The sequence below is a fragment of the Cyprinus carpio genome, chromosome A12 (genome assembly GCF_018340385.1).
Source record: "Cyprinus carpio isolate SPL01 chromosome A12, ASM1834038v1, whole genome shotgun sequence".
In the NCBI taxonomy this organism is placed as follows: domain Eukaryota; kingdom Metazoa; phylum Chordata; class Actinopteri; order Cypriniformes; family Cyprinidae; genus Cyprinus; species Cyprinus carpio.
In genome coordinates, this window is record NC_056583.1 from 20,613,501 (window position 1) to 20,636,384 (window position 22,884).

Genomic DNA, 22,884 nt, shown 5'->3' on the forward strand with positions numbered 1-22,884 from the left:
CTGATCAGAGATATGATGGCTGCCTCCCTCCCTACAGACTAACATTAAAGTGAGGGTGGCCTGGGGATCTCTCTCTCTCTCTCTTCATCTGTCTATCAGCCTGTAAGCCAGCTATGGAGATGAAACACAGACCATACTCGTCTTTATGGGCCCTTATGAGCAGCCAATAAGATCTGCAGAAAAAACGGCCACCGCTGCCACCACCACAACAACAACAGTGGTGACAGTTCAGCCTCAGGATAACAAGACTTTATAACCTCATGAAGAGACTGTCTGATCATCCGGCCAGATCTTTATGATTCAGACAGAAGGAAAGAGAACCCCGAGAAGAGAGGAAGGGTTCCTCGGAGAGATGCTCAGGTTATAAATGTTTGTCTCGTCCCACCTACACACCTGCTGCTCGTGTCCCTCCACACTCCATGAACACAAAGGAAGGAGAATCCAGAAACGTCCTGCAGAGAACAAAAAATATGAACAATTTGGGATAGAAACCGATGGCTCAGTTAGTGCATTGATGCATGGAGCAGTTCACCTCAAAGAAAAAGTGAATATACCGAGAAAAAAAATATATGATATTCAAAAAATTGGTTATATTGTGAAAACATTAAGGCTCTAAACACAAGATTCCTAATCTAATGTAATACCTTTGAGCATCTTGAACAGATTATCCCAAAATAATTATTGGGTGCATAATTTTATCTTTCTATTCTTCAGGTCTGCAGCTTATATTGTCCCAGTATTCAGTGAGATACATATCTGCTTCCTGTATTTCCACATCACTGATTACTACAGTAAAGGCCTCTGGGATACACCCTCCGCCTGTCAGAGTTCTGTCAGAGGGGTTTCTCCTTATTACCTGTAATATCAACCCCCTTTAACCTCTTTTTAACATGAGCACCTCAATCTGCTTTAAGGACGCTTGTGCTTGCTACAGGAAGTCCCATAATTCTCTCCAGACCGGCTGCTGGGGCTCTTGGGTTTTAGCGGTAGGGCTGTATGGATGGATGTATTTTCAGTTCACATCATGAAGCGATCAGGGCACTGAGCCTGAACAGGCCTGACAGGTCCATATACAGTACGGCCTCTTTCCCAACGCCGGCCCATTCTTCCTGTTCACGCTTCAACGTCTGCCGACATCTGATAGATATTTCCTTCTCATTACAGCCAGCCTTCAAACTCAAATGACACATTTTCTAAACTTCACTCCAACTAAACATCTTTCACACCTTAATTGGTGCTTGAATGTGCTTGGTTGTGGTTAGCGTAAGTCAGAGGGATATAAAATCAATCTTTGTGATATTTTTTTTTTCAGTCCACTGAAATGGTCACTGAGTTGCTGTTGTTCCCTTCAAAACTATATCAGTCAGAATAGCCTAAATTGAAGTGTGGAGTTGAAGCGTTGGCAAAAAAAAAAGGCTTATTTCTTACCCTGAGGGAAACCCATGGGAGAAGCTTCCTATATATCTAAAGAAACAACATCGATATCAACATCTGGGGCATCTTCTCCTCCCAACGCGGACAAACACTCTCTCTCTTACACATATCCACATGAAACACTCGCACACACCTCCATACTCACATATGATATGAGCGAATCACTTTGGATGAAACATTTATGAATCGGACATATCAAAACAATCCTGTAGAAATACCTCGCTTTTTATTTTTCTTTCTTTCTGTTTTTTTTTTTCCTCTCTCCCAGTCATCTATCAGCACAATATTCGCCACACATCAAAATCCATCTGACCTTAAATATACAACACAAAACCGAAAAATGGGGATAAAATGTAGACAGGGTCTCAGTGGAATATTGAGTATCACCAAACCCCATTTGAGGTGTAAGAGTCGACCCTCGGCCTCTGTATCCTTGTCAGCACCCACACATCAAAACTTCCACGCAGGAAAAGCCTGGTGGTGACCTTTCGAGACTGGTGTTAACCTCTCAGGAGTTCTAGATCCTTCTCTTCCTGCTCCTGACCCGGGGCAATGAGCGCCGGGGACCTCCGAACCCCAAATCTGATGGGGGAAAAGGACCCAGAACTCGCTTCTTCCCAGCAGACAGTTGTGTGTAAACCCAGATGAGAGATGACACTGGTGAGAAAAACCTGTGGATGGATTGCATTTCTCTGGTGGAAAAGCCCACGACAAACACGGCGATATAAATCCAGAGAAAGAGAGAGGGATTGGACTCTATATGGAGGTATTCTGTAACGCCAAAGGTCCATGTTGTTGCATGAAAAAATACATGAGAAATTGAGACACAGCCGGGCGAGGTAGATAGGTGGTTAATTTTCCTATTTATATGGAAAGCTTTGGTTCAAAATCTGTTGTTTGGGAGTCTGATCACTGAACACGCCATTGTTATCACTTCATGTTTCTTAGAAAGACGATCGGCCACAAGCAGCCTAAACTGAGATGTTGTTATTGATATGTTTTTTTTTTTTTTTTTTTTTTTTTTTTTTTTTTTTTTTTTGTGGTTAAAGTGACACCAAAACCTCTTGCAGCATTTAAAAGTCTAAAGGTTGAGATGCTTTTGAAAGAAGTCTTTTATGTTCACAAGGCTGCAATTATTTGATTAAAAATACTGTAAAAACAGTACTGTTGTGAAATATTTTTTTTCTATATAAATAACTGTTTTTGGTTTAAATATATTTTTAAATGTAATTTTAAACAAACACACACACACACACACATAGTTTTATATAAAAATAAAAAAGTAAGTTTTAATACTCTGTGAAAAATGTATTATTTAATTTGTAAAACATTTTTACATCATAGTAGTATTTGTTGTACTTTGTGCTGATTAATAATTAAAAGTAAAAAGAAAGCATTTAATGAAGTTAAAAACCTTTCTAGTTGGAAGTAATGAGAATCTAATGAGTAACCAATGAGAATAATGGAGATTACAAAATTAAAATATCAGAATGAATTACAGTAATGAGAATTTAGAGGGAAATGTGCTTGAAACGTTAAACATAAGCAGAACAGATTTCTTTATAAACTGTTCATGGAACTATTCTTGTTATTTCAGTGTAACATATTTTTGCATGCAGAAACTCGTAATGAACTTAGACCAAATAAAAAAGCAAAATTTTCTTTTGACTTTGGGATGAAAGTGATTTCATGAGGTCCACAATATACACAAGTTTGGATAAAGACACAGCATGTCCACTAGTGATGAAGTTTGCTCCTTTTTACCAACCATCACACACTCGCACACACACACACTCCAGATGAGTAATTGTGAAAACAACAAGGTCATGGAGTGTTCTGTGCAAACAGACGTCTCTTCGAGTGCCGTCCCTCCCCTGGTTGCCATGGCCCTGTGTGCAAGGTGCACCTGGGCAGCTCCATCACCCCCGGTGACCATATGGATGGGTCAAAGGACACACACATACACACACAGATGCACCTGGACACTCACACACACACCTCCTCATGCACAGGCGCAGAGGGAGAGAGAGATTGAGAGAGCGCACCTGTGCTTTAAGCAGACCCCCGGAGGTACCTGAACATGAGGAGATTAGAATGAGAAGAGAGAGGGAGGGAGGGAGATTTTAGCAACAAATTGCATGAGAACATATTTATCAGAGACATTGGGAGAGAATTTCAGTCTTTTCGCAGGAGTGAAGTTTTCTTGAAGTGACCTAGACCTACTTGAAGCAGATCGGATCTGTGCTTCTGTGCCAAGTCTTTCTTTTGAAACCCATCTTTATTCTGCTACTATTATTAGTGGTGCTTGCTCTAGCAATAACTATTGTTATTTCCAGGCCCACACAGAATCTGTAGGCACACTCCGAAAGCCAAAGCTCAGCAGATTTCAGCAGACTAGGAACGTCTATCATTCACAAAATTCTGCATATTCTTCCACTTTTGTGTTTATTAAGTTTTTAAGTACCAATAAGAGTGAAGTAATTAGATCCATTCAACATATTTTATTATATATTCTGGAGAATTGAATTTTTTCCTCTCACATCAAACCAAAAAAAAAAAAAAAAAAAAAATATATATATATATATATATATATATATATATATATATATATATATATATATATATATATATATATAATAAACATGCAGATTTTGACTGGGCCTATTTATTTATTTATTTGTATTATTATTATTTTTACATATACTGTACTTGTTTTTTTTTGCTCAAAACTAAATAATTTGTATCTATCATTTATGTTGCAGACATGAAAGACATGAATGATACCTTAAATCATGTGGCTTGTTGAAGACAGGTATGTTATTTCTTTTTAAAGGAATTACACATCATTATTCATTCATTTAAAAACAAAAATGTGTACCACATAAATATAATGTATATGGCAGATGATAAAACTAAAATATATATATATTTTTTCTTTTCTGGTATAAAACTTTTTTGTTTTCCATTTTATTTTATTGTTTTTTTTTTTTTTTTAATTTTATGGCTTTAGGCTTTTTAGGTCTTTATTAGATGTGGGGTGCGAGGTAATGGGAACACAGCCTATGTATTTTTATTTTATTTTATTTTTGGTCTTTAACATTTATATTTGTATTTATTTGTTTGTTTTTATTATTTTGTCTGTCTTGGATATTTTTATACAATTTTATTAATTTATTTTATTATTATTTTTTTTTTTAACATGGAGGAAGTGGGATTGTATGACAGGCCTTGATTTTATTTTATTTTATTTTTGGTCTTTAGTCAGTATTTTATTGTGTTATTTTATTTTATTTTATTATTTTGTCTGTGTTGGACATAATTTGATTAGATTTTTTTTATAAAGAGTGAAGTGAGTTTATTTTATTTTATTTTATTTTATTTTATTTTATTTTATTTTATTTTATTTTATTTTATTATTTTATTTTATTTTATTTTATTTTATTTTAGTTGCAGTGGGACGGGATACATGACACATACTATTTAATTTAGACCTAAATGACAACTTATTTTACTCAGTTTTTCCCTCTCAGTCCAGTCTCTCCGAATAATACTTGAGAGGATGATCATAACGATCTCATTAGGAACATATTGTTAATAAGAGTCTCTGTCATTATCTCTTCATCTGCATTCGGGCCTGATCATTTCCACATCTGTTAATGGTGTCATATCGTTCTTTTGTTTGATCGTTATCTTGCCCGTGTCTCTGAAGAGGACGTGTGTAGGCCTGCAGTGCACCACTGAGCATGCTGAAATATCTTTTAATGAGTTTTGTTTGATGACTTCAATCTTTAATATTTTTGCACTCTGTACTTTATTGCTCAAGATGCCTTTCTAAAAGCCGATTATAGAGAAGAGTTCACTCCTCTCACCAACACCTGTTCCACTGCAATTTACCTGTTTAATGACAAGTTACCAATGTGATAATTTACCCGGGCCCGGTCTGCGTTCCCTGTCCGTACACCTACTGCTCTGAGATGCCGTACAGCAGATGCGTCTGTGTGAAAGAGAGAATGAGAAAAGGAAAGAGTAAACTGAGAAACAGTGAGGGGGAAATGCATTTGCCACTGTGTCTTTAATCCACACATTTTGGTTTATCATGTAAACTTAACAAAACTTAATATGTGAAAATATTGCCTTTTCTACACAATGGTTCTGGCATTTATGGTTCCATGAAGAACCTTAAAGGATTAGTTCACTTCCAGAATAAAAAATTGACATCCAAGATCCAAGGTGGATGTCAAGGTCCAAGGTCCATACTTTTTATGGACCTTGACACTGTTATTTACTTGGCAGTCTATGGGACAGTCCCAAGCCTCCCGGTTTTCATCCAAAATATCTTAAATTGTGTTCCAAAGACGAACGGAGCTTTTACGGGTTTGGAACGACATGGGGGTAAGTGATTAATGACAAAATTTTCATTTTGGGATGGAGTATTCCTTTAAGGTTTTAGCGGAAAACATTCCAGGATTTTTCTTCATATAATGGAATGTTCACCATCCAGTTTTACTGTCTGTTTAGTAATGCATTTCTTGTTGGTGACATAAATGACGTATTTTACCTTTAAAATAAATGTGATATTTTGTTAGCTAATGCAATTATGTTTTTATACTCGCAATGTTGTGGGGGCCGCTATATCAGACATGTGAGGTCAGTAACTCAGAGCACAGCGGCTCTGGCCAACTGTTCTACCCATTAATTTATGATTTACAGGGATTAACTTTTGCTGATTAAAGTGATTATTTGGAGTTTGGTGCGCTCAGGCCCAAATGATGTGTAGCACTGCTCTGTCGTCCTCCAGTGTGTCGGAGCATCATGCCAGCGGCTTTAAAGTTCCATCAGGGATCCCTGCAGAACCTCTGCCAGGCCGGCTAATCTGTAATCATTCATGGCTGACTTATACAAACTGCTAGTGCTGGTGCTCATTTCTGGCACTCGACAGCAAACGGCGGACGCGTTCTCCATCTCCCCGCAGTAAACAAACGGCGCGTGGAAAGGTTACCCACTAGCGTGAGCAGCCAGATCTCCCAAGGAAATGGGGTATTAAGCATGTTAGAGCTTTTCAGGTCCAAAAAGGTGATTTGGGTTTTGAACTGGATGACTTTTTGTTTTACTTGTTTGCAGTTTTGTAGCTCTGACTGCTCCACAGGAGACTGGCTTTTCTGTCGACCCCTTCGTAAGCACAGTACACAGTAATACGGCCCCCTGAACTGAAGCCTGCATTTGTTCTGAGTGCTTCGGATCACCTCAGTTTCATATAAAGGCATTTATCTGCCATAAATGTGGCTGCTGTTCTTTTAAGGAGATTTGCAAGGAGGGAGTTATTTAGTGAAAACTGCAATGTAGATGATTTAAGTGTTGAGCCATCTGAGTCAAATGACTCTTATTTTATTAGATTCTCAGTGCAATGTTTAGACAGCAGTTTTCGTCATTACCTTCACAAGAACCCTAAATCATCTTTCTCAGTTGTTGTTCTTTTTATGTAAAGTGTTTGTTTACTCTATGATAGACAGAAATGCAATATTATTAGAATCTTTAGCACGTTAGTTCACCCTCCAAAATCAGTTTCAAACTATTTTATTGGATTTTTTTTTGCATAAAGTATTGCCAAAGCATTAACACAAAACAGTGAGAAAAGTAAAAAATAAAAATAAAATAAAAACTTATATATATATATATATATATATATATATATATATATATATATATATATATATATATATATATATATATATATATATATATATATAAATGGGGAATTGTCATAATATTATAATATGCCTAGACTACAAATGGAAACAAAATGATGAATATGCACACTGCTCTTTTCCGTATGAAGATAGAAGCTGTTGAGCTCTAAAATTGACAAAAAAAAAACACTATAAACTCAAAATAAAAGAAGTCAATACTTGATATTTTGTGATGTATTCCAAGTGTTCAGATGACATATGAATTTAAAATAAATTGAAAATCTTTCCCTTCTGCTGTATACTGTATACTGTAGCTCTCAAATCTTGTTTGAACTAACATCTCCTATCGTGTTTTCTTCTCTTTTTTTAGATGAATGAAAATCCTTCATCCTCAGAACGACATGAGGGTGAGTACATCATGACAAAACTTAAATTTTTGGGTTGAACTACCCCTTCAAATTTTAAGTAGGACATCATAATGATAAAATATAGAGGTTTCAGACAGCATTTTTTTCCATAAGGCAATTAACACATTTTATTCACTGAATATAAATTAGTCTTTTTTTTTCTTTTCTTTATACAAGTGAGTTCATGTAATAATTATACCAACATTTATTAGAAAGTAAATACAAATCACACAGGGAATGAAAAAAAAAGTAAGCCTTCAGGTTTTAGAAAATATGTGCATTGAAAACCTAGTATATCAAAGGCTTAATCTACTAATTATGTTGAAAATATATATAATTATCATTGAAGTTACTGCAAAAAAGGCAAAGGTTAAATCATTGTGTAAGCGCACGGCTGTGCTAAAGGGAGATTTTGTCAGCATTCAGGTGAAGTTTGTGGGAGTCCCCAAAGGTCTGGGGTTATCGTCACTTCTCGTATTAATCTAATAAGTGAAGTTTAGGTGCTAATGGAGGGCCAGGTGCATGTGTGTGTGGCGGGCCAGCCTTGGGGACGGTGCTCTGAGAGTGTGTGCATGTGTGTGTGCATCAGGTGGGCTTGAACTGGCTCATTTGACTCAGACAGCATGCACTTTGGACGTGTCCTAACCTGAGCAGCAGGAGGCATCTGCCTAATGATGAAAAACTGGAGTGTGCCATCTAAATGATCATCCACCCCCAACACGCACACACATACCCCATCATCCTCCAATGACACTGCCAGACATTCTTTAACTCCTAACATTTCTGCTTTTAAAAGGGTTTGCTTTATGGAACTCGCTAGAAACCACATGCCTGTTTTCTAATCGCAATAACTTTCATTGAAAATGTAAAAAAAATACATTAATATGAATGTCATAAAACCATGTCAGTGTCATATTTCACCCTTAAAAAATTAAAAGGAAATTAGCTTTTTCTCTGAGAAATGAAGCCTAGGACTGTGTTTTATTTTGTGACCTTATTTTCATGACAATTAAGCACGGTAATTAAATGAAATTCTAATAAAATATATTTATAATATAATCAGGGTTATTATAGTTAACTAAAAGTAAAACTGAAACTAAAATTAAAACCATAAAATGCACATTTTCAGTACTTGAAATAAAATAAACAATAACTCAAATTAAATAAAATATAAAACTTTATTTCAGCTAGCTGACAAGGCAACGTTTTTCATTTTAATTTAGTTTAACTTTATGTACGAAAACAACCAATATATATATATATATATCTCAGTCAATATATATGTGTTTTGGTAATTTTTTTAGTTTTATTCAAGTGTGTGTGTATATATATATATATATATATATATATATATATATATATATATATATATATATATATATATATATATATACACACACACTTGAATAAAACTAAAAAAATTACCAAAACACATAATAAAGTGACTAAAACTTTAACTACAATCAAAATTGATACTTTAAAAATATAAAAATTAAAAATATTAAATATTAATAAAAATGATAATAGTATCTCAATGTTACAAAACTAACACTGAATATAATGTATTGCAACATATATTATTATAATATAATGAATGTATTTATTTTTGTTCATTTTATATATGTGTGTGTATCTACAATAAGAAAATTAAGAAAATTAGGCTTATTGTAGATATCCAGAATATTTGTTATATGTAAATTTTGATTACATAATTGTATATAATTTAGTTTTTTTATATATATAATTTTCTTTATGCTTTTTTTTTCTTCTTGAGGTAAAGTATGAACTGCACTTTTTTGTGACATTCACCCTTATGTACAGTAGTTTATTTACAAAAACATTTAACATGCATGTTGCCACTGGGAGATCGCAAGGTCAGTCCGTCCCGTCTGTACATTAAAATAACCAACCTCAATATGACCCCAAACAATACATGTAAGGGCTCTAAACGTGCAAAAGGGGGACCCTTAGAGATCTGACTCACGTAGGGGACCTGGCCGAAGCTGGCATGTGGGCCGGAAATTTCTGGCAAGGACTAAATCCCTCACCCACCCTGAGAAATAATAAATAATGGCTCCATTTTGTTCGCTACTGTGGCCCAGAGCCCACACCATTAGACATTGGAGGCAATTTGCAGTCAACTCTCAGACCTGCTTTATCTAAAATATTATCAATGAGCCTGTCAGCCTTGGCTCTAACCTTCTTTTGTTATTTTCGGCTGTTCTCTCAGTAGGATGTGCGGCTCGTAGCCTGGTTCCCCCTGCAGACTAGCAACAGGATGTCATACACCTGTTTTGCTTAAGGCGGGGACTCTGGCCCCCTCCCCACCTTCCACTCTTTACTGGGCCGGCTCTGGCAGACGGGTCGGCCCGGCTGGACGTATATGTCAGGATGTGAGATGAAGGCTGGTGAAGGTGCAGCTGTTGCATAAGAAAAGTGCCAGGGGCTCGAGCTTCCCACGGTGAGCTTTAATTTGCGTCCCTCTTTCTCAGCCCCCTCCTCCCTCTCTCACCTTCATCGGGCGGCTACAGATGCGGAGGCCCGACACCCTCGCCCAGATGGGTCCTCCTCGCCCACGGCACTGTTTGCGTGTAAGCAATTGTTTGTGCATACATGTGCTGCAGGGGACAGCATCGCCGATTCCCATGGAAACACGTCATCCCCTCAACAATGATGCGTGTCAGTTAGTTTTACATTCCTATGATCGTACTTCATTACACGTAGGGTGTAATGGTTAAAACCTCTAATTTGTACTTATAAATTCCTATGACTACCAGCTAACTAACTGACTTAATATTTATTAGAAAACAGTACTTTATCATTAATCAAAAAATAAATGTACACACATTTAATGCATCCTAACTGAATAAAGCATTCATAATAAGAATACAAATGGAAAAGATTATTAATTTTTGGCAAATATTTATTATTTTTATAATATATTTATTTATTTATTTTCGGGGGCAAGTATTAAACTATCAAAACAAAGCTAGTTATACAAACTCTATTTATAGAAACAGTTTTTCCTATCAACTGACTGATGCTGGTGTTTTTTCCTGCGTAGTCAAAAGTCTGAGTTGTGTTACATGGGAGCATTTAAGATAGTGAGAAAGGTTATATATTCTCTGCGGTATTTCTCTGGAAGGCCTCAACAGGAGTTCCTTTTGTGGAGATGTCTTCCTTTCAGCCAATCAATAGCTTTTGTTGTGATCCCAGCATGCAGCAGGAATGCCGCATGTGCTGATGCTTGGCAGCAGGAAATGTTTTGGATGCAGACACACACACACTCCAATTATATGAAAGCATACAGTATATTCATCTGGGCTGTAACTGTGTGCGCAGCTACGCTGAAACAGTAGAGTAATTTAATTAACTTAACACATCTGAAGTGGGAAATTCCCAAACTATCCTGGATGATGATACTCTTTTGATTGTAACAAAAGTACTGCATATTATTTTTTTTTTTTTATAAATAGGATGATCTAGCCTAAGTTTAGCAATTTTAATATCATCTACATATTAAAATACAATATTGCATTTAAATTTTTTGATTTAAAATAAATAGAGGTAACGTTTAGTAATTCTATTGACTGATACATTGATCGAGGTTTGCATGCAATATATGGAAAAGCTAAAATCTCTATAAATTTTATATACTGTATATATACACAATATTGAGTTATGTGTGTTTCCTGACAGCTTTCCATGTTAAACGTTTATTTTTTATTTTTAATCCTTTCTTGTTATGGGTTTTGCGAGGGGGGTTATTCATGTCATGATTCAGCTTCCTTTACAAACATTCTTTACTGAATAACTTCTATTCTCTGCTCCTGCTTTTGACGTCTGCTTTGCTCTCCACTGATCGGCCATGTTTTGAGCGCAGTGTTGTTTATAAAGAAAAAGCTCCTCTCACATTCTCACTATAACACCTAACTGTCATATTATGTCCTTCTTTTCATGCTGCTATTTACCCAAGAGCAAGTGAGTCAAATGAAGTCTATTCTCCCAGTACGTCGACATGACACGCAAGCAAAGAGATTCAATTGTCACCTTTCAGGATGTCTGGTTCTCCGGCGCCTGTGCGCACTCCGCGGCCCTTGCACGGGTCCTTTGATGTTAGCGACTAATACACATCGTATGAAAACACATTATGGAGAGATGCTGACAGATAAAACACAGAGCGCTGCCATTTTGCTCTCTCTCTCTGTATAATGAGGCGACCAGAAAGGAGAAAAGACATCAGCCCAGTCAAATTATCTCTGTGCAACTGAGTTGTGTGTGTTTCCTGACAGCTTTCCAGGCAGCCAAACACATTTCCATACGATGCTCACTGTGAAATGCTGACACCAAATAAAAGTAAAGTGATAGAGAGAAAGAAAAGGCCTTTGATAAACATGTTAGTGGGAAGCCCTTTTCCCCTCCGTCTGTCTCTCTTTCTATGTCTCTCTCTATGTCTCTCTCCCCTACCGCTTTGTTCCCGACAGCAACAAAGTCCTAAAGCAGTGGGAAATGATGTTGAATTAAAGCTGAACCTCAAAGCACACAAATCTCTCAGTGTGTTTACAGGAAGTCGTCCTGGAATCACAACGCCTGACAGAAACATAGACATGACAACACACACTTTACATAGTCGACTGCTGCTGTAACATCCAGGTCACGATATGCAGAATCGCTGTTGAAGAAACTACTTGTACACTGTAAAGAAGTAATTTAGCTTCAGTCAGACTACCCTTTTGGAAATATAGTTATTATAAGTGTAACTACAAGGAGCAGCACATTTTTAACAGGGCTGTCAAACAATAAAATGTGTTATTGAATGAATACTTCATATGCTAGTTAATTAATCAGATTAGTGGCAGTTAGTCACAAATATATTAATATTTGGAGATAAATGCTTCCAAATGAAGATAATTCAGTATTGTCAGTATTATGGCATGTGTAAATCATTAAATAGACAAAAAGTGACTTTAGAAGCTGATATAGTGTTTGTTTTACCAATGCTTTTATCCAAACCGACTTGCATTGCATTCAAAGTATACATTAGTCAATGCATTCAGTGGGAATCAAAACCCTTGACCTTGGCATTGCTCTACTGTTTGAGCTGCAGGAATACTCTTTACTATAAAATGATATGTTTTATTTCCATGTTAATGACCAAAAGCCAGTCACTGACCCACAATCCAATTAGGCTCCAATCATATCTATGGGTTTGATGATATAAAAAATAAAATAAATGAAAACGTTGCCTAGCATATAAATGGGGCATGATTACTTGGGTTTGGTTTGTATTAAATAAATAAATAATAAACCACAATTAATAATAATAATAATAATAATAATAATAATAATAATAATAATAATAATAATAATAATAACCATTAATCATGACAAAAAATTTTTTACAGTATTTTCTGTTTTGATAATAGAAAATACATGAACGTTAACTAAATATTTTGCTACAAAAAAGAGCAACGAGACTAAAATCATTTTTTTTTAACTGATTCATTTACATGAGCTATTTGAATGAACCTATTCTCTAAAACGAATCTAATTTCCCAAAGATATAAACGAGAAATGCATTCTAAGAGAGCATTTGATTGGCTGCAAAACTGTATGGTCACATAAAAGGTTTGAAAATGTTTGGTTGGAATACGCTGGACTGTTTTGAATGCCATGCTAGTGAAAAAAAAAGGTTGGTTGCATTGCTACTTTTAGTTAGCTACTTCACAACACTGTGCAGAATATGCCAGTATTTACCTCTCTTTTTCAGATGTATCTGTCTTACAATGTGCCAGCCAGTAAATATAATGGCTCCTTTGCGTTTTGTACATTTAAAAGCCATAAACCCGAGCAGCTGTGTGCACAAACCCCTCTGTCTGCTGCCCGGGGTACAGTTGCGTCTGTTCCACTGGATGCTGACACCGTGGCTTGACGACAGGCAAAACAGAAAAAGCGTTATTGCCCCCTGGATAGGTCATTTGGTGGCGTTGGCCAAAAGCTAAACAGAAAGAGAGGTTTTAAAGGCAGGAACAGGTGCGAGTCACTGCGGGGGCTGGATGAGGCACAAACGCCGAGGCCCAATCGTCATTCGCAAACATTCTCCCGCTTCCTCGTAATTAGGCCACTGCTTCAATAGAAGCTAACTCAGGCCATATGGGCTAATGTAGCCGAGATGAAGACCCCCCACACAGGTAGCAGTCTGTCAGCACCGCGGACAGCTCCCGTTCAGCCAGATAACTCACCGCCGCGCCAGGCAGGAGAGCCAAAGAGAAAAACGCAACACCGCTTGAAGGTTTGATTGAGCTTGAAGGTCAAGCCCATCGTATGTTGCCGAGGAAAATGTGTCCCCGAATTCCATAATTAAACAAACAAATAAACAAATAAGACTCGTTCTTCACCTCGGGCCTTGAAATTTGGAGGCGGAAATGCTTGTTCCTGAATTGCTTGTGTGAGATGCTGATGGCATTTCTTTTGTGGTGTATGACGATTGAAAAAATGTCTCTTTCCAATTGAATATTGGTGGAACAACTCAATTTGTGTGAAAAGAAATGCTTGAAGTTTGCTTTGGTTTCAAATTGTGCACCTTAAGCACACTCTTAAAAATAAAGATTCAAAAAGAGGTTTTCACAGCAATGCCATAGAAGAACCATTTTCGGTTCCCACAAGAACCTTTCAGTGAACTGTTATTAAAAGAACGTTTTTTTTTTTTTCTTAGTGTGAAGAATATTTTAATAATCTAAAGATTTTTTTTTTTTTTGCCACAATATAGAAGAACCCTTTGCAGAATTAAGTGTGTGAAGAACCTTTTTTTTTTTTTTCAGTATAAAGAACCTTTTGTGTAATAGAAAGGTTCCTGGGATATTAAAAGGTTATTTGTGGAACCATAGATGCCAGTAAAGAACCTTTATTTTTAAGAGTTTTACCACTTGAGGTAAAAGTCCCCCAGACTTGGGCAAAACCCCCTTTTGACTAGGGATGCATCTATCCAATACTCAGGATCGGTATCGGCTCCGATACTGGCATTTTCTGCGGATCGGGTATCGGTCAGACGAGACCGATCCAAATCCGATATTGTGCATGTACTATTCTGTGTTAATACACTACGTATCAATCTCTTCCCTTTGTACTAGTGATGTCTGGTTTGCGAACAAATCGTTCGATTTAACCGGTTCTTCTCATTGAACCGGTTGAACCAGTTCACCAAAACGGACTGAATCGTTTGAAACGGTTCGCGTCTCCAGTAAGCACTAATCCACAAATTACTTAAATTATTCACTTTTTTAACGTGGCTGACACTCTCTTGGAGTCGAAATTAACCAATATCCTGGAGTAATTAATTTACTCAAACAGTATACTGACTGAACTGCTGTGAAGAGAGAACTGAAGATTAACACGAGCAGAGCAGCATGTGTGTTGTGCTAACTTTTCTATGGGGACTTGGAGGGCTGCGCAGCCTGCGCACTGTGACTCCGTGTTGTTTCAAGCTCATCATTCTGAGCACGGGATGCGCATAAGCGCTCTTTGCCGCTCTGTATTGGTGCCTTTAGTATTATAATACTTTTCTGTGCAATCAAATATTATTAATAGTTTTGTCCTATCTATTATATGTTGCTGCCTTTATTACTATGCTATACATTTAAAATAAACGTATTTTATATTTCTATATAAATGTATTTACTTGTTTTTCCATGGATGTATTTTACAAAAAAAAAAAAAAAAAAAAGAGAAAAGATCAATGTGTAACATTTTACCAGATTTTAGACTTATTCACTTTTATTTGTAAATAAAATATTTCACTAGATTTTATAAAATTATTGTGCACCCGTGATTTTTCCAGAGTATCTTTTGCTGCTGAATTATCCACTAACCTACAGTAGTTTATAATCGTATTTTTTGTCATTGATTGTGATTATATATTTTTTTCATTTGTTATTTTTCATTAAAATTAAGTTGTCTATATGTAGCAGATTGTGTTTAACAGTGAAGATCAGGTCAACACAGAGTAGCATAGAAATTCTCCATTGATTTAAAAAAAAACAACTGTGCTGGTTTCGGATTGGATCGGTATCGGCAGATATTCAGAATTTTCGGTATCTGATCAGATCAGTTCTGAAAAAATCAGGAATTATATTTGCTTAAAAAAAATGAACGTAACTTTATAAAACTGAACGTAACTTTTTCAGAAACTATCAAAAATATGCCATTACAAAAGAAGAAAAACACAATGAAAATGAAAAAAAAAATTTACTTAGTCGCACAAATTTAACAGGCTCTTCAAATATGCTTCATTCTTTGTTGATGTTTTTCAAAGATTAGTTTTCGCTAATCGTGGATTCTGAATGCATTGTCACAGATTTCACTTACGCTTCGCAGTTTTTCGTTTGGTGTTTTGACACAAACCTCTCATGGGGGCGACCTTAACAGTGATCCACTCTGATTGGATAGTGAGCTTTTGATGGACAGGTGCTCTCTGACCTGGAAGTACAGACGTCACTCAGTGGCGCGCATATTGGAAAGCTTGCGGTGAAAACACAATCAGGATTTATGCAGAAAAGGCACATTACTAATAATATACAGTTAGTTCTAGATGTGTTAGATTATTCAGATTTAATAGACAGTGATGGTTTCATTTTCTTTTTAGATTATTACAAAGCTTTCGACACATTGGAACGTGAATTTTTATTTCAGGCTCCACGAAAAAACTACATGTATTTACTGTAGGGTTAGGGCTTGTTTTAGAGTTAGTTGCTTGTAATTATGCAGAATTTAGTGTTGTTAATGTAGCAGGGAGCCTATATGTATACGGAAAAAATAAGGCTTATAAACAGTTTTTACACTGCATTAATTACAAAGAATCGGCAAGGAACAAATTGAATTAAACATGAAATTTAAGTAGAGAGCCTGCAATAGTATTTTCTTGCAAAATGAACTCCAGTAATCTTTTTTTCTATTTACAATTTTGCAAAATAATTTCTTGACAGTGTAGTGTGTAAATGCATCACCTGACCAATGACCATCTTTTAGGTCTGCTGTGCAATTTCACTTTAATTTTGCTTAAACGTGCATTCTTGTTATTTAAGATTTAAAACAATACGTCGAGATGTCTTTTGTTGTTATATAGAAGAAACACAACTTTAATCATGTGATCTGTGATTACTGAACACATACCCAAAGCACTGACTAGTAGAAGAACTAATCCACTAGTCAACCAGTAAAACCTCTGTTGTCCTGTGAAGTGTGGTTTGCATGCATATACCAAATAAAGCTGCACTTTTAAAGCCTTTTTCATCTAGAAATGTTCATCAATTTGATACTGACGAGTGCTGAAAGCCAAGCGAGCGGAACGTAAACAAAAGCAGCCCTATCACGTCTATCTGCAGCACTGGAAGACATTAGAGCTTATGGGAGCCAACATCTGTTACAGCGAGAACGCACAACAACAGGACCAAATGATGTGTGTGGGACCGCGCTAATGTGTGACTACAGGTCCAAGCAAGCTGCCTGACAGAACGTTAGCTGAGAAATATGTTGTGTTTGTTTCACAGTTTGTGGAGATCATGTCAATAAATGCTTCGAAATAAAACTGCAGAAATGCGCTAATTGATTCAGTGTGAAACAGTTAGTGTTTGTTGATAATTACGGATGCGAGAAAACACACAGCTTTGGAATATTTATTAGGAGTCTCGGCTGCAATGTTGGAGCCATGGAAGAGTTTAATGAATCTATCATGAGGCAGTATCCAGCCGTTGGAAATTAGCTAACGAGGCCTGCCATGCCGTAGAGCTTCATTTCGAGTGAACGGTGTGCCGTTCATATTTCATTCCCTCACAGACTGCCTAATAAAAACATAACAAGTGCCAGCTAGCAAATACCAGATGAATGAAGATTGTCTTACAGTTCCCACTTTCAAAAAAGACTTGTGTTGTGTAATGAGAGAGTGTTTTACAGGAGTCACACGCATCTATCTCTCAGCTAACAAACCATAGTAAATGCTTGAATTGACCTAATAAAAAACTGCACTGCTAGGAAAATGTGCTTTTATTCTTTTGATTTTTAGTGATGTAAACTGTATGGTGGGGTGTTGTTGGGTGGGTGCATGAAGTTTAATGCTTAATCCTGACTGATAGTGATTACATTTGCATCATCACTGCATGATGCTCTTGTTATGAATTATGATTCTTCATTTTTAATCCTGGCAATTTTTACTGCTCCATCTTCTGTCAGGACTCCATTAATAATGAATAAACATATAGGTCACAAAATGGCGCTTGTCAACAGAATAAAATTCAAATAAAAATGTAAAACTGCTGGAACATATCATTATGATGCAGATGCAAAATAATTTTACATTCTTGGCAGATCTGGAACCACCTGCCACTCAAGTTTAGGTTACAATATTTTCTTAATGAACACTTGAAATCACCAGTCAGTGATGTAGCAACCATTATAGCTAAGAGAAATCTTCTAAATTTTAGAAATTTCTTCAATAATTATTTTATTTTAAATAGTGTTTAGTAGTGTGTTTTTGACACCTTTATTTTTTATTTTATTTTTTATTTTAGTTATTTCGGTATATCAAGTTAAACTAAATAAAAATCGAAATAGTTGCCTATACACTTTTTAAAAATGTATATATATATATATATATACATATATATTTGTTTCAGTTAATATTTTTTAATAATAGTTATTATTATTATTATTATTATTATTATTATTATTATTATTATTATTATTAAAACTATAAAACTCTAAGTAATCTATCCCTTAATCTAATATGGCTAGTGCCCACTTGTCTACTTTTTAACATATCAGTTATGACTACTTGGCAAATGTTAAATCACTTAATAAATATTCATGACTGAGGTTGATAATGTTTATAATGTATCCTCCTTCTTTTCAGGTTGTTCCTATTTGCAACTTTCAATCAGTAAGAATCTTATCTGTTCCTCCTTTTTTTGTTTCTTTTTTTTTTTTTTTTTTTCTTCTCGGTCTTGATCCGTATTTTTCCCTGCCTTGCTGTTTTCACCCCTCAGTGGGGCGGAAAGCCGAGGCCTCGAGTTGCCCTCCAAACATTTTTATTCCAATAACAAGAAATGCCACTTCGGTCACAAAACATTCATGTTTCGCAGAGGTTTACAGTTACATTGGTTTCCACAAAGCAATGCCTCCCTTTCTGTATAATTCATCACTGCTTTGTCACCATGTAGCTGTCGGCATGCACACATACACACAGAAAGACACTCATGCCTCACACACACACACACACACACACAGGCGTGTATCTAACCGGTGTCAGTCACTCACATGTCTTACAGCCAGTGCTGGAGGAGCTTTTGTATCTTTGAGGCCTTGTCTTTCCCTCAGTTCATCCATAGTCTTCACAGCTCTCATATGCTGTCTTTCTTGCATCCTTTTTTCTTCCAGATGCCGAAAAATAGACTGATGCAAAGTGGAGCCTGTCAAGCCAATGAGGACAGAAGATGAAGACAGGACCGCCGAAATAAGGGTAGGCGTTTTAGTGGGTGGTTTTAAATTCCAATGTGTTTCCCTTCGAGGTACAACTAGCCTCGGCAGCGGATTTGAGCGCTCATCAGATCGCAGTTTAAGCTTTTTAGAGTTCTGAGGCTCGTGGATGGTATTGTTAAGTGACAGGTGTGGAAACTGCTGCTGCTGAGGTGTATCTCTGAGTTTCTTTTAACTCACACTTCAGAGAGAAATCAGCAGAAAGCCTGTCTGTAGTCACAGATATCAGGATTCGTGTCGATCTGACGGTTTTATTTGATTCTCTCGCATGCATCATTGTAACATTAAAGAGAATATATGACTTGGGCTTACTTCAATAATTGCTCGTTGATGTCAGCCTCAACGATTCGGATCTGGTTTTACGTTCATGGAAGTTGTGCTGGTGCACAATAAAAGCTTTTCCCAACCTGTCTTCAAATTCAACAACTACTATCTCTTATAAAAGTCTGTTAGTGATGTTCTCAGCATACAGACTATAAGATTCTTCAATGGTTGCTTGAAAAAACTTTGGCTGAGCGTAGAACAAGAAACATTTTTTTTTTTTTTGCTATATATTTCTTTGGAGACTGAAGAACGTTCTTACGTTCTTGATGTTTTATTTTATAGGTTCTCCAGATCAATCAGTTGGTTTCTGGGTTCTCATAACTGCAGCAGGAGTCTGCAACCTTTGACCTGCCTGTCACTGTTGACGTGCAAGTGCAATAGTGATATAAAATGTGTTTATTTTAGTTTCTCTTGCATCACATGTCAAACTACCATTTACTCTAATAAAATGTTGGGCATCCAGTGGGTCACACAGTGACACTGGTGATGTTTTTGCTCTCAGAACAGTATTTTATATTTTGCAATTTTTGTTATTAGTTGTCCCCAAGATTTATTTACTTCCCCTCTATAATAAACAAATAAACAAATAAAGAAATAAATAAAAAGGAAGGAAATTTTGCTTTGCACTTTTTGATAAGAACCTTTAAAAAATATTTTCCAAATGTATTTAATTTTATTCCTGTATTAAATTGATCAAATGTAAAAATATTTATAATGTTATAGAAGCTTTTTATATCAAATAAATGCTGTTCTTTAAAACTTCCTATGGGATAATAGTATATTGTCATAATTTCCATGTGATAAATATATAATGTTTTCCACAAAAATAAGCAGCACAACAGTTTTCAACAACAATAATTACATTTACATTTAGTCATTTAGCAGACACTTTTATCCAAAGCAACTTAAAAATGAGAATTTAAAATATAAATATGCAATAAATATAAAATAGAATTTAATATACTATATTAATATAATATAATATAATATAATATAATATAATATAATATAATATAATATAATATAAATGATATAATAATATAAATTTATTATAAACAATAATCAGAAATGTTTATTGACCAGCAAATCAGCATCTTAGAATGATTTCTGAAGGGTCATGTGACACTGAAGACTGGAGTAATGATGCTGAAAATTCAGATTAACATCACAGAAATAAATTACATTTTAAAACATTCAAATAGAAGACAGTTATTTTAATTTGGAATAACATTTTTAATATTACTGTTTTACTGTATTTTTATAAAATAAATGCATCCTTGCTGAGCATAAGAGATTTTTCTTAGAACTATAAAAGAAAAACAACAACAACAAAAAAAAAAAATACTGATCCCAAACTTTTGAGCCATGTGTTTATGCAATTAATGCTCTCTCTTTCGCCCCACACATGTAATCAGGTATCTGGGGTCTGTCTGGAGGAACTGTTGGACTAGACAGCATTCTGATGGGTTAAAGAGGAGGTTTGCTTGTCTGATTTAGTCTGAGTGGAGAGCAGCTTCCTGCTGTGATGAAGTCCCTCCACCTCCAGGGCATCACCACTCAAGAGGGACAGAGAGAGAGAAATACACAGTAAACAGTCATTGTTTCTCACCTCCTTCAAATGATCCACCTTTGACAAATAATCATTCTACTACAAAACTACTGAGAACCGTAAGTTCTGTTAAAAAATTATATTAATTTCCTGAATTTTTAAAGAAACTAAAGTGTCCACATTTGTCAAGCTCCCCCCAAAAATAAAATAAATAAAATAAAATAAAATAAAATAAAATAAAATAAAATAAAATAAAATAATAAAAAAAAAACATGCAAGAAAAGTTGTTCAAAAGACGATATCTTAGGTTGTGAATCTTTTTTTTCTGTGAGGAAAGACAAAATTTTAAGTCATTCTACACAAAATAGTGTAGAAACAATATTCATTCAAATTGCTGTTAAATTTAACAGTTAATTGAAAGGAAAAGGCAAGTAACTATGGAAGCTCGTTTCTGCCACAAACTAAAAAAGTAAAGTTAATTATGACTTTTATCTCACAATTTCGACCTTTTTCTCGAAATTGCAAGTTTATATCTCAGAATTCAGACTTTTTTCTCTTTTTAGTTTACTTGTTGCTGACTCACAATTTTTTTCCCCTTATCACAGTTTATATATCACAGTTCTGACTTTTTCTTTCATAATTGCGGATTTACATTTCACAATTTATATATATATTTTTCTAATAATTCTGATCTTGCAAGTAAAAAATATATTACAGTGTACATGAAGTTCTGAGATATTATTTGTGTTCATGTTCCGATTCAAAATGTTTCATTGACGTATTATTGCACCAGATTTGCTTTCATTGATTTTTCCTTTAAGCAACATCATTGAAAACTCTAAAAAGGTGTAAACTGCAAAACACCGAATCTGTGTCTGTGCATCTATAGTGTTTAAGCGTCCACATCTCATTCTGTATACGCCTTTCTCTTCCACACACATACACCAGTGCACATTTTGTTTTGCCTCATCATCTTCTTATCATCATCCTACAACACCCACTAAACAATCCGGCGGGAATTACATCAACACAAAGCAAATAGCAACAAACACGCACGGTAAACAAGCTAGCAGGCAGCTCGCTGTGCAACACACCTTTTCTGGAGCTCTCCCAGCCCCTTTCTGCCACTCCAAGTTTGCCGCATCTTTAAAACATCAATACGTAATTGAGAGTGAATGTACGCGCCAAAGATTTGCATCTTTTTCCACGCACACCCCTCTCCCCGCACCTCATTTGATCCCCATTGCTCACCAGCTGGTTCCAGTACATCTCCAGTTCAACCAGTGCTTCTGAGTTCACTCTCCACACTTAATTGGTTCCCAAGGCAAGAATTAAATATTTACTTTAAAGCCCTTTAAAATTCAATTGATTTTTATCTGACAGCTGTGATGGTCTCGAGTGGGCCGATTGCAGGCAGTCTCCACAAGGTCCCACGAGCGATAGGAGAGAGCGCAACACAAACTGACAAGAATCCTCATTCACACACACACACACACACACACACACACACACACAGACAGACACAGATGCTGCAGTTGTTCCTTGATCAAGCGCTGGCGTGGTCACCGGTTTCATTTCACACCCAGCTGTTGTGTGGTGGCTTTATATCCAAGATATTTGCTCGTCAGACATCAGTTAAAGGTGGAGCTAGCACACACAAACACCTTTAATATTCTGATATACAAGATTTTTTTTTTTTTTTCTATTTCTTCAAGCAAGTACATTTCTGGGGTAAATCATGGGTCTATGATAATACACAGTCACAGCTTGAACAAAAAATTAAACAACAAACAAATAAATATTTAGAGAAAGTGTCTATTTAATTCCCTTTACTTCTTTTTCACTTGAAATAATTACATTTTCAAATATATGCAGTTGTAATTATTTCATAATAATAATATAATTTATGCCATTGTCATGAACATATAATTATTTAAAAATATATATTTTAATAGAA

At 35.7% G+C, this 22,884-nt stretch overlaps 1 long non-coding RNA gene across 1 annotated transcript in view; it reads left to right on the top strand.

The window, feature by feature from the left end:
- The window catches only part of LOC122147051, a 71,298-nt gene extending 50,179 nt beyond the window's left edge, over positions 1-21,119 (top strand). The window contains exons 3-6 of the long non-coding RNA XR_006161397.1: positions 4,197-4,246; positions 7,492-7,528; positions 18,956-19,037; positions 20,794-21,119. This is a non-coding gene — a long non-coding RNA (uncharacterized LOC122147051). The remainder of the gene's footprint in view (positions 1-4,196; positions 4,247-7,491; positions 7,529-18,955; positions 19,038-20,793) is intronic.
- The last annotated feature ends 1,765 nt before the right edge of the window (positions 21,120-22,884 follow it).